This window comes from Lactuca saligna, chromosome 7 (assembly GCF_052625555.1).
Source record: "Lactuca saligna cultivar CGN05327 chromosome 7, ASM5262555v1, whole genome shotgun sequence".
Taxonomy (NCBI): Eukaryota; Viridiplantae; Streptophyta; class Magnoliopsida; order Asterales; family Asteraceae; genus Lactuca; species Lactuca saligna.
In genome coordinates, this window is record NC_136423.1 from 141,839,964 (window position 1) to 141,854,134 (window position 14,171).

General features: G+C 33.1%; 1 pseudogene across 1 annotated transcript; it reads right to left on the reverse strand.

The window, feature by feature from the left end:
- Nucleotides 1-1,857: 1,857 nt before the first annotated feature.
- Nucleotides 1,858-12,061, reverse strand: LOC145006194 (pyridoxal kinase-like; annotated as a pseudogene). The gene is made up of 13 exons (XR_013662830.1): nt 11,876-12,061; nt 11,504-11,597; nt 11,352-11,456; nt 11,149-11,232; nt 10,984-11,042; nt 9,278-9,295; nt 9,103-9,167; nt 8,918-8,981; nt 8,774-8,839; nt 8,617-8,673; nt 8,495-8,539; nt 8,336-8,389; nt 1,858-1,998 (listed from the first exon to the last, which is right to left on the reverse strand). The product of XR_013662830.1 is annotated as a pyridoxal kinase-like (transcript).
- Between the last annotated feature and the right edge of the window lie 2,110 nt (nt 12,062-14,171).

Below are 14,171 nucleotides of genomic sequence, written 5' to 3' on the forward strand. Positions count from 1 at the left end.
AAGAAAATTCCATAATTGTCCTTTTTTAGCTTCCTTTTACGGGGGGAGTATACATTAACCATAAAACATTGCAATTTATTCACCAAACATTCTCCTTGCATAATTACAACATACTCGGTACAAGTAATTTATTTTTAATAAAAGTCGTTGGATCCCAAATAAAAAGAATATCTCCCGATCGCCCGCAAGAACACCTATTAGCAAACTCAAACGAAAAGTTACCCCACATGCTTCTAAGAACAAAAAGATCGACTGATTGCATCCGAGTTTTTTGAATAACAAGTACACATGAAGTCGAAATCTTCCTCCTCTTCAGATTTATAGACAACGTATTCAATTATCAATAAGCTTTACACCCATTTCTTTTAAAATAGATTCAATATTCACATTACATATATTACCAACTTCTGCAATTCTAGCCATAACATCAAGTAAAGACGTTCCATCTATATCCTTAATATTAGCCCAACTAAGAGTGTTCACCTTTCTCCTATTCGAGCTGCCAGAAAAAAGATGCTTTTGGTACATATAGCTTTGACACTCCCTTATTAAGAATATAGTTACTAAAACCTGGTGGCTTTGAAAGAGACCGAAAGTTTTCATTCAACTCATTAGGCATTTGTGTCTTGCTTGTAGAGTCGCCAAGTTCTTCAAGAACAAAGTTTTCATCATTTTCTTAAGAAATCGAACAAAAAACAAAGTCTTCTACAACATTGTCGCTCACAAAGTTTCCATAGATCATTCGGAGTCATTGTTTAAGGGAAATTTGTAACATAAACACTAACTGAAACCTCGTCTAGGTTTTTGTAATTTGATTGCATATTACCATCGTTTCTATTATGTATTTGGGGTCTTCCATGCAAATGTGATGTCTACCAATGCACCATTGCCAACCTTCATCCTTATTTTACGAACCCTTAGTGAATACACATGAAAAAGACTTGAAAAACAACCGCAAAGAGAGATCAGAGCCTAGCGGGAAATCATTAGGGTTGCCGGTTTTTTATAATAACTTTAAAGTTCTTTATTTAATTTTGTTTTAATGATGATAATCAACCCGATCATATTTCATTATCAATTGTTTCATTTGAGTGTTTACAAATAAGTTGATTGAATCGGGATTGTGTTTCAAGAAACCATATGCCATAAATTCATCGTTACGCGTGCCACCACGAACTTAATGAGAAGAAAATCATACAATGCGTTCTAAAGTAATCAATGGACTAAATCATTTTCTTTCATACACATCAATTTCAGGAGGTCAAGAAAATGGTTTTATGCAGAAAAGTCTCATATAGACCATATGATCAAATTGCCTTTTGATCCTTATAAAATGAGATTTTGACATGTTGGCAAAATTGCCTCTTAAGTCCTGTTTATAAGTTGATGAGAACGTAACGGTCAACCAGAGGTTTCTTTGGTCAACCATATAGACCATATGATTGTTTGGCTTGGCCAGACTTGTCCTAGCTAGTGTCACAAGATGTCTGAAAAACATCATTTTTATAGGGTTGTGTCTCTTTACTTTGAACTTATCATGTCTGAAAAACATCATTTTTGTTGCGAGAGAACATACATATCATAATCTATATATGTTTATCCAATATCATATTAATTCTCCACTAAATAATCAATGTGATTGTTTACATTAAATTACCCCATTTAGAATCCCTACGATAAAAATCGTTGCATAGAAATCACCAAAATTGAAAATCTAACAAAAGAGTAAATTTTCTAACTTACGTAGATGATGTACATCAACTTAAGATTTGACGCTATAATTTGTAATTAATCACAAATTATCTAAAAATTCTAAGTTTGATTAACATTAAGAATTGTACATACGTATTTAAATATTTAATCGTATAATTGAGAAATGTATTTAATTTGTGGGTTCCGAATATCATCTTGACTTTGAATCAATCTAATCTCCAAGCTGCTTGACTGTGGTTCATACCCTGCTTTCTCATAATCCTCTAATGTTCGACTCAAAACAGCCTGTATGTAAATATTGTCACACAAATAACACATCACATAAATATATAGAAGATAATTTGAATTTTGTCTTGTCCAAAATATATGCTATGCTAATTATCAGAGTGAAAGACAAGTGCAATAAATGCTTTTGATATAAGAAAGTAACCATAAGAGCATAGAATCCAGTAAAGTAGTAGGGAACTTGCCAAAAGTTATAACAATATTTTTGATACAAGAAATAGATCCGATAAAGGATAGAATAAGTAGATAAATACTCAAATGCAAATAAAATTAAAATAACAAACAACTATACTACTCCACTACCCTAACAGTCTCCACCCTCCTTTGGTCATGCCCAAACCACCGTAATTTGCCTTCCCTCGATTTGTCAATGTTAGAAAACTCCTAACTTATTTCCTGATATACGAATGAATATTACATTCAATATGTTGGGTTAATCGCTCATTTATCGGTTAATGTGATCATATGAATGGCTTGAACTTGGAATTAATAAGTATTTATGGTTACGTTGAAAAAAGTGTATGTGAAGAAGGTGGGTCATTAGGTTGTATCAGTTCTTTAAGTGGATTAAATGAGTAGTATTTTATTGCTACTTTAATGTTTCATGTTGCTCTCTGAAAAGCCACTTGGTATGAGAGTCTGTTTGTGGTTCGTGTGAAAGGGGTGTAAGTTGAATCTAATAAAAGGTTGAAGAGTCGCAAAAACAACCTCTACTCTTGATCAGCCCGTTCGTGTTGAAAATAGATTAAGGTGTTGTTTGTTTTTTCGAAGCGAAAATGTCTGAAATCTGCAGATCACTTTTGCAATATTTAATAAAAACTTTGTTTGTCTTTTAACGTCTGCAAGTTGTTGCAGTAAGTTAAGGTAAGGCGTGAAGATGTTCGAAGTAGTTGGTTTAGTGTTGCGCTACGCAGCACACGCGCAATAGTTTTTAAGTCGGAAGTTTTCTGAAAAACAAACAGTTATGAAGGGTCAAGTGTTGCGCGGCACAACAATAAGTGTTCTGAAGTGGTTTTTAGAAAAAACAAACAACATCTAACCGACAGAGGTGCGTAAGAAAAAACGAATGAAAAGGATGCGTAAAAACAGGTGGCATTGGAACCGGTTCGTTTTGCAGATGCAAAAAGACGGTAAAACTTGTAGTTTGTTTTCTTTGTCGGTGGAATAGGCCTATGGAGCAGGTCTGATGGGCAAGGGTTAAAGCTATCAAAAGGAAGAATAGAATGGAGATGGTATCACATAAAGAAGGAGGTTCAATGTCGTACCAAGTTACGGTTTTGACCACACGACACTTCGGAGTGGATCAAGTGAGAAATGTTCGGCTTGCAACTTTTCTTCAAATTGTGGCTTTAAAAAAGCAATGTTTCGAGTTGGATTCGATGCTATTTGACGACAGCATTTGTGGATTTAAGGCATACATGAAGCATACAAAAGAAACCAAGCAAACGAAGGACATTCAAGGTGGGTTTTTGTTAGCTACTCAAGAAAAACTGCATGTATGTCAACACTGTGGCGGTAGAAGTTAATTTTAAAAATAAAATAAATAAATAAATAAATAAAAGACTTTGGACGTTGCCAGCGAAGAGGTCATGGGTACAGGAAGAGCTTCCCAAGATGATAATGAGCGTTTCCGGGAGAAAAATCATACGAAAGGTTATAAGTGTAGTTGAATTTGATCATTAGAACAATGAGTGTCCAAAATTGAAAAAATAAAGAGGCAAAAGTGGTCAAAGAGGAACCAACGTTGTGAATGGATGGGAAGATAACCAATTAAAGGGGTGATTGTTCGGTTAATCGTTCATTTATCAGATTCACGTGATTATATGCGTGGCTAGAAACTTGGAATTAATAAGTATTTATGGTTTTATATGTTATATTTTAGTTAATAGTTTATTAGTTGAAATTGGTATTCTAGCTTGACTGATTTCAATAGATTTGTACGTTGAGAGAATGTACGTGAGGGGAGTGGGTCATTAGGTTGTATAAGTTCTTTAGGTGGACTAAATGAGTAGTATTTTATTGCTAATGTCATCCTCAACGTTGCTATCAGAAGGCTATATATAGTTTTTCTCTTATATGAATAAAAAGTATAGTTTCAATCCTTAGTTCTCCATTGATTGCATATTTAATTCGTTCGATCTGAGAAGTTTTTTTTTCTTCTTTTTATCTTCATATTTATTTACGTAATAAACAAAAAGAGACTATCATTTTGGTTTTATAAATTACAAGAAAGTCCCAAATTGCATAAAGACAGAATGACAGCCTCCTTTTGTTTGTAACACAAATATTAAAAAAGAAAGAAGAAAAAAAAAATAACTTCTCTGATTAAACGAATTAAATATGCAATAAATGGAGGACTAAAACTTATATATATATATATATATATATATATATATATATATATATATATATATATATATATATATATATATATATATATATATATATATATTCTAATAAAAAAATAGTTTTATTCTTATTTTGACATTTGTCATACTATTAGGCCTCCTAATTAATACATATTTTATTCACCTTTTTGTCATATGTCATCTTATTATGTCTCCTAATTAATGTATGTCATTTGTCAACTCTATTTCAAATTTTAAAATTTTAAAATTTCCACTTTAATTACATTAAATTAAAAACATTAGAATAAAAATTAAAATAAAAATAATACAAATCATATAATTTCACGTATTTATTTAAACCAATGATTAAAAATTTTATAAATAAAAAAAACTCTTAATTAATAATTTATTTAAAATAATTAATTAATAATTTTAATTTTTTACTATAAAAATTTAATTAATTTTATAACCATAGTTCCCACGGCTTATAAACTAATATATATATATATATATATATATATATATATATATATATATATATATATATATATATATATATATATATATATATATATATATATATATAAGATTAGGTTCATTTGAGACCATTCTAATTTTGTAAGACCGTGAGACCAAATTTAAAAATAATTTTAAAATGCAAAATAAATGGAAAAATCCAAAAATTCTTTTTTTAAATATTATTTTCGGAACTTGAATTAACTAAAAAAATAAAAATAATAAAAAAATAATAAAAAAAAAATTCCGTTTTTTTTAAGAATAAGTGAAATATTTTAATAGAATATTACACTGACATATTTTAAAAAATAATTTTAAAATGCAGAATAAATGGAAAAATCTAAAAATTCTTTTTTAAATATTATTTTCGGAACTTGAATTAACTAAATAAAATAAAATAAAATAAAAATAAAAATAAATTCCAACTTTTGAAAAATACGTGAAATATTCTAATAGAATATTACACTGGTATATTTTAAAAAATAATTTTAAAATGCAAAATAAATGGAAAAATCCAAAAATTCTTTTTTTAAATATTATTCTCGGAACTTGAATTAACTAAAAAAAATAAAAATAAATAAAAAAAATGCGTCTCACGGTCTCACAAAATTATACCATCTCACATTAACATAACTCTATATATATATATATATATATAATCTTCTGATAACAACTTAAAGCATGAAGATAGCAACAAAACACTACTCATTTTGTCCACCTAAAGAACTAGAACAAACCTAATGACCCACTCTCCTTACGTACATTTTCTCAGCATATAAATCCATAGAATTCGGTCAATAGAATATTAATTCTAACTAATAAACTATTAACTAAAACAGAGCATATACGCCATAAATACTTATTAATTCCGAATTTCCAATCATGCATATAATCACGTAAACCCGGTAAATGAGCGATTAATCCAACAATCACCCCTTCAATCGGTTATTTACCCATCTACTCCTAACAACGTTGGTTCCTCTTCAATCAAATTTGTATCTTGATTTTTTAATTGTGGACAGTCATTGTTGTAATGACCAAAATTCACCCCTTATAACATTTCACATGGCTTTTATCCTTGAAACGATCATTACCATCTCGACTCTTTCCGGACCAAGACCCGCAACCTCTTCTACGACCACGTCTAAAGTCATCACTGTTTTAACTTCTAATGTCACAATGTTTATACACATAAGGGTTTTCTTGACCAGCCAACCTACCAACGACCTCGTCAAATAATATCAAATCCAACTCGAATCATTGTTCTATTGAAGCCACGATTTGGAAAAAAGGACTTAGGCATCAAATCAAGTAACCTTTTCACCAAAACCAAATTTTCAAGCTCATATCCAAGGCTCCTTGCCTTAGAGGCTAAACCAACAAAGTTGGTCACAAAATCAACAACCATTTCACCCTCCTTCATACGCAAACCTTTAAGTTCCTTCTTTAAGGTTGCAAGTCGAGCCATTCTCACCTGATCCACTCCCAAATATCGTGTGTTTAGCCCATCACACATTTGCTCTAGGTCAGCGTAACTCGCCATTTGCAATACCATGTCTTCGGGTATCGCTTGAAACAAAAAGTAAGTGCTTGTTTTGACTTCCTTGAATCTAATTCTTCACCTAACATCCTCGGTTTGACCATCTCCCATGTGTCATGTGCATCCATAATCAACATTATTTTGACTGCACACCAGATAATTTGATGTGGTCAAAACCAGAACTTGATACGACATCAAACCTCCTCTTTAACTGGTGTTATCGTCATTCTATTCTTCCTTTTGATAGCTTTAACCCTTTGCCCATCAGACCTATTCCAGAAGACTACTCCACCGACCAAGAAAACAAGCTACAAGAACATGCTTTAATGCATCTTTTCCGTTCATTTTCCACCGACCAAATCCAAAGTCACGTGCTTTGACACATCTTTATGTTCATGTTCTTATGTACCTCCATCGGTTAGTCTCTTTTCAACACGAACATGCTTATCAATAGTAGAAGTTGCTTTCGTGACTCTTTTTCCATCAGATTCAGCTTACACATTCACACAAACCTCTGATACCAAGTGTAGTATATAAAAACAAAATGACAGCCTCCTTTTGTTTATTACGCAAATATGAAGACAAAAAGAAGAAGAAAAAAAACTTTTTTGGCCAAACATCTAAATATGCAGTGAATGGAGACTAAAGACAAAAACTCTACTTTTTATTCATATCAGACAAAAGCTATATATGGCCTTTTAAGAGCAACATGAACCATAAAAGTAACAATAAAATACTACTCATTTAGTCCACTTAAAACACTGGTACAACCTAATGACCTACTCCCCTCACGCACATACATATAAATCCATGGAATTCGGTCAAAACTAGAATAACAATTTTAACTAATAAACTATTAACTAAAACATAACATATAAACCCACAAATACTTATTAATTCTAAGTTTCCAACCATGCATATGATTACGTGAACCTGATAAATGAGCGATTAACCTAACAATTGTATCTAACATTGTTTTACCACATGTTCAGTGGCGGATCCAGGCCGAAGGTCAACTGGGGTCCACTAGTGGGAGCGTTTTCCGGCGACTTTAAGTAGTTTCGAGTAGTTATCGGCAACTGTAGCAGTGTTCGACAGTTTCACACGAGTTTGAGCAGTTTTGTGACTATTATTAGTCGTTTGCAGTGAATGAGAGTGTTTTTCGGTGACTTCTCGGTTGCATCTGACTTGTTTTCTTAGCGTATTTGAGCACACCAGTGCCATATTAGGCTAATAATGAATGAAATTATTATTTCTTGATGCAAGTGGTGCCTGTCTTTTTGTAAAGTGGGGGCCAATCATATATTTAATAACTATAGTTGCAAAGAATTAGATGTATATAAAAGGTTTAGTCACTCCAAGTGGGGCCATACACCCCACTTCACAAAGGTTGGCTCCGCCATTGTACATGTTCATAGTAGCCTCCTTATTTCTCTACAGCTTCTAATATGTGTTGTTTGTTGGCTAACATTTGGATGCATGCAACATAGTTGGCATAACTGTAACCTTTTTTCTTCCAAAGTCATCCTCCAAATATCCAATCTAACATTCAACTCCATCCTTGTCTTTGGCACCAACACAATATCATCTGTAAAAACACACACCTTGCACCCTTCATCTGGGCTAAGTGTTGATCCGTGATGAAGCCCTATTTCCAAAGGGAAAGACTACACTTTGTGTCAACTAATGGAGTTCAAAATATCATTGACTCACTTGATTTAGAGTACGTATCGAGTTAGTGCTAAATAATATATCTCATTAGGACCCTTCTATTGTAACTTCTATCTTACAAGGTCCTTTAAATCCTCTCTCGTGGAATATTATTATATGTATTCCCAAGTTCAATGAACACTCTATGGAGATTCATACATCTTTCTCTATATTTCTCCATAAGGTGTCCAAGTAGATGAATTGCATCTATCGTCGACGATACCTGTAAGCTTGATACAACAAGTTACGCTGCTTTGTCAAGGTTGTCAGGATATTTCTGAAGAAGAAAAAAAGACAATTTATAAGAACCAACATTTAATTAAAAAAATATGAAACCTGAAGGATGATGAACTAATTAGCATAAAAAAAATGCATTGATTACATTGCTCCATCCAAGTAATAATGCAGTCATCAAATCTCCTGTTCCCTACAACTAGAAAGATGAATACATACATCATATGCTACAAACACACACACACACATAAAAGAAAAGAAAATGCATACAGTGAAATATGCAGGGATTTTAGGGATGACAATCTTGAATTGTACAGGAGATTGATCCTATCATATTTAGAATTCATATTAGAGTAATGAATTTGTATATTAACAAAACAAAAAAGTTAAAAATAAATAAAACTAAAAAGATTAGTGGAATGTGTACCTTTAGTTTCTGATGACTTCCGATTAGAAGAAGATTTCCATCAATGGATATGCTTGTTATCACAACCTGAGAAAAAAATTTTAAGAAAATTAGATGCTAAAGAAAATAAATAATGAAAAAAAATAGTAGAGAGAGAGAGAGAACCTCTGATGGACCAGTTGCATGAAGATGTTTGCATGCTTTTCGCCCATCTTCTTCAGATGCAATTCTACAAAAGGTGGATAAATATATCAAAGGGTTGATATCATAAAAGATCTTTATATATTGTTGCTTTTCAGATTAAAAACTTAAGGTTTTTTAGGAAAAAATGAAAAAGGTGAAAAAAGTACCTGAATCCAGTCAATTGTTCAGCTTCAAACTGATTGGGAGTCCACATTGATGCAACAAGGACAACCTAAACAAGAATTACAAAAACAGATGATAATCATTGTATATAAGTAATCAAATTTATTTCAATATATATATATATATATATATATATATATATATATATCAAGATGTTACCTTTTCACGATATACAGACTGTTGGAATCCTAAGTCGGTGAGGACTTGGAGACCAAGCAATCTAATTTATGGAAAGTTTAGTTTATGGCAAGTTGGTCATAAATTTCCTAGTCTAATACAAGTTGGTTTGTTAGGCTATATATATACCTATCTATAATCGAGTTTATGATTATGAGAACAGATTGTAAAAACATTGGTTTTGAGTGATTTTCCAATTAATCAAAGAGTTATTTTGGTTATTTGTTTTGCATTCTTGTTTTCAAAACTTTAATTGGTATCAGAGCTTAGGTTAAGAAGCTGTGAGATCGATTTGTACCTGTTGACGAGTCAGGTCAACATGACAGATACAGGGGGAGAAGGAGAAGCTCCGGTGAGAGTGAAGGAGGTTGGGACAACCTCAGTTTCGTGTCCGATGCTCACATCCACTAACTACACCGTGTGGGCAATGCGTATGAAGGTTGTCTTACGCATCCACAAAGCCTGGACTGTGATTGATCCAGGAACCGATGTCAATGAAGAAAAGGACTGCCTTGCCATGGGTTTGCTATATCAAGCCCTACCAGAAAACCTCATAATGCAGATTGGAGATCAGGATTCGGCCAAGAAATTGTGGGATGCGATTAGAGCACGTAATGTGGGCGCAGATAGAGTCAAAGAAGCGAGATTACAAACCTTGATGTCGGAATTCGATCGCCTGAAGATGCTCGAGTCAGAAACAATCGATAGCTTTGCCGGAAAGCTGTCCGGAATCGCGTCTACATCGTCGGCATTAGGAGAAACGATTGAGGAATCAAAATTAGTGAAGAAATTCCTCAAATCATTACCCAGAAACTTCATTCACATCGTTGCATCTCTTGAACAGGTACTAGATTTAAAATCGGTAGGGTTTGAAGACGTAGTGGGTCGATTGAAGGCATATGAAGAAAGAATAAGGGAAGTCGATGCTGGAGAAGGACAATCGAGGGTTGTATTTGCCGAAAAATCGACCGGAGATGGAGGTGGGTCGTCGACTGGTGGGGGTAACTCATCGGGAACGAAGGGAAATTGGAAAGGATCGATTGGGTCTAATAAAGCAAATGAGTTTAATGGGACTAATGGGTCAAGTGGATCCGGATATAGTGGGTTATCCAGGTCGGGCGGATCAGGCGGGCCCAAAGGGAATAATAGGGTTTCTCAAAGCAGTCGGCCCAATAAACTGTCCAATTCTAATTCTGATTGCAAAAATTGTAATTGTTGTTGGGGGAAGAATCGGAAAAATAGGGAAAAGGATCGATCTAAGGTGATTTGTTTTCGGTGTGACAAACCGGGTCACTTTGCTTCTGAATGTCCGGAACGACTCCAAAAATTACAAGACGGTGATTTTTCGGAACGTGACGACAGTGACGAATCCGTTTTTTAAATACGGATCGGGTTGAAGAATTCTCTAGAAGGACTTAGAGATTCGGGGGTGATTGTTGGAATCCTAAGTCGATGAGGACTTGGAGACCAAGCAATCTAATTTATGGAAAGTTTAGTTTATGGCAAGTTGGTCATAAATTTCCTAGTCTAATACAAGTTGGTTTGTTAGGCTATATATATATACCTATCTATAATCGAGTTTATGATTATGAGAACAGATTGTAAAAACATTGGTTTTGAGTGATTTTCCAATTAATCAAAGAGTTATTTTGGTTATTTGTTTTGCATTCTTGTTTTCAAAAGTTTACAGACACCAATTCTTGAGGGACATACAACTTTCCTTCATCACCTATAACTAGATCACAAAGTAACAATGGAAAACACAGAATGATAAGGCAACTATATATATACACTACAAAAAAAAAAAAAAAAAAAAAAAAAAAAAAAAAAAAAACGTATCCTTCGTAACTTAGCATATGTAAGTGTAGGATTGATGGATCGAAGCTTTTTAACTACTTCTAACACATTATCCAAGAAAGAAACTGAACCAATGTAACCTGTAATTGTAATTTGTAAATGCATCAACAAAACCATAAAATCATAATTCTTCTTCTAAGTAGTCATGTTAAATAAGATGCTTTTTGTATTAGAAAAAAGATAGAAAATAGTCAAATACCTGTCAATAGATGTGTGTAGTATAGTAGATTATTGGCTTCTAGGCCTTCTATCAACTCCCAAAGTTGTTTTCCATTTAGAGCTTGCCGCTTGAAAGTTGGGTATCCTGCAAACTTTGTGTTTGATTTGATGAAGTAGATAAAAGAAACTTGCATGTATGATTTGAGAATTGCACTGACATAATCGGATCAACATCATAACATAGTAGTTGGAGTGGAAAGATGGCTGATTTATTGCCAACATAACCCTAGAGAGAGAGAGAGAGAGAGAGAGAGAGAGAAAGAGAGAAAGAGAGAGCAACTTTAGAAAATCAAGATGTATGATCAAAGGATGATTAAGAATTGCTTCATTAAAGATACTGAACATGTAAAGTGTTATACACAAAGTAACAGTTGTCATCAAAATCACTGTAACTAATTTCCTGATTTTGATCGAACATGGGAAAGCGATAATCTAATGTCAATTTCCAATAAGTCAAACAAATTTGCAGTCAAACGGTGGAAGGGGACGAATAGCAAAACGAACCTGAACAGTGTGAGACTGAATACTGAGAACCCGACCTGTTTCTGATGGTAAAGCTAGAGATAGAATAGGAGGTGCCATTTTTCGTGAATCCTTCTTCGAGCTCCTACCCCTTCAATTCGAATTAAAATCCATCCGCACAAATAAAGGAACGAATTAATTACAATACGCCCAATCAGCTCAAATCAACAAAATGTACACAGGTAAAACTTCATCTTCACCTAAAATAAGATAATCTCCGGAATGCGATCGATTCAAAACGGAAATTATTGCACAATGAACTCTGTAATCTAATCATAAACCAAAGAAGACGATACGTGAATTACCACTAAACAATTAAATTCAACACTTTCGATTTATGCTGAGAACTTTGCTTGTAAACTAAACTAAAATGTTTGCAAATTTTCGAAGCAAATCATGAAGAATTTTGTATGGGTGTTCATACGAGATAAAGAATAAGATAATAAGGTTTTTAGGATAGCTAGTCAAACTGCATAGTTATAGTCGTCAATAACGTAGGGTCATAGCGACTAGAGACACTATGGCGTTATTTGGGCTTTAGCTGCAGATAGCGGGCTTGACAGCGTCTTGGACTTGATCACTTCTCATCAGCGCCTGTAATATAGACTTGCTCTCTTTGACCTTCGACGCCCTAAAACTGTTTGCCTATTTTTATTGTTCATATTTATTTTTATTTAAATTGCTATTATCTGCTTTTATAATTGACAAAATGACCATTAGTCCAATAATATTTTTGAAATTTACTGAGTTTGCTCCTTTAACTTTTTTTGGTGTGTTATAAGGACATAAAGTAGATGTTGTCATGTTCATTTAGTTTCTTTAACCTGAAATAATTTGTCTACTTTGACACACAATCAGTTGGAGAATATGTAGTTGCCTAATCAGCATGATGTTGTTGACAACCTTCCGATCCATCAAACCACATTCTAAGTCTCAGCCTCCAAAATCACCGTCAATCAGACTTCCATCTTCATCACCACCATCATAAAACTCTAATCTCTCGCCGTCGGTGGCCTCAAAGCAACCTAATTGGTCGGTGTATATGATCTTCTTAACTAATCACCCCTCCCTATCAAAATATATGTTGGTGGAGAAATTAAATATTCTTCTACATTTTAGTCCTACTATCCTCCTATAAACATTAAATGGTGATAAGTAAACTAAAATATTTTCAATTTCATTAAATGTGACACATATCAACATTTGATATGGTAGGAGGATACGTATGAATAAAATGTAGGAGGATATTTAATTTTTCATGTTGGTGTCACCACCAATTTTTCTCGCGGTAAACCCCATGAGGAAATTTTAGACCTTTCAAAGTCAATGTGGGTTAGGAAAATGGGTCAAGTAGTGTTTATGTGGAAAAAGGGTAGTCAGGTTACCCCTTCATTTTGTCCAAAGTGGCCAATTAGACCCGACAAAAATAAATTTATTCTTTCATAAAGCATGAAAATAAGTTAAGGGATTGATTCGAAAATTTTGAAATACATTGTTGGGCTATATATATATATATATAATGGGTTAAATCATAACCATAAAAGATTAGGAACCTGAACCCCCCATTTCATAAGTAAATATGTATTCAGAATATTATTAAATATGTTAAAATCCTGATTTTTATCTTTTTGGTGAGAAAAATATAACCAAAAAGACAAAAATCATAATGTCTATAGTCTAATGTGACATCCGGATTTTCATTGCCAGAAAATATCGATTTGTTTATGTTTATTTAAAAATCAGAGTATCCTTTTTGAAGCATAATATTGCGGAATTTGTTCCCAGAAAACATGATAATCATATTATCAAAGCATTTCCGAAGAAATGTATTTTATTTATATTAAAACATTGGGATGTCATCGTCAATATAGAAACATAAGTATAACGAAATATTACAAGTCTTACGGTAATTAAACTAGTGGCTTAATACTTTTGAATCTCTCAACATAGGGATGGTAAAAGAATCTGAACTCGATGGTGAAAACCGAAAACCGACATATTAGGTTCGGTTTTGGGGTCGGTTAATCGGGGCCGGGATCGGGTTTGGTATGCTTTTAGAAAATTTTTGCGGGTTTGGTTACGAGGATGATAAACAAAATACCCGTCCCGATTACCCGAAACCAAAACCAAAACCCGTTACCTGAAATAGTTCATATGATTATATATATATATATATATATATATATATATATATATATATATATATATATATATATATATATAGAGAGAGAGAGAGAGAGAGAGCGCGTTAGGTTCAAATGTTTTTAGCAACTATTGT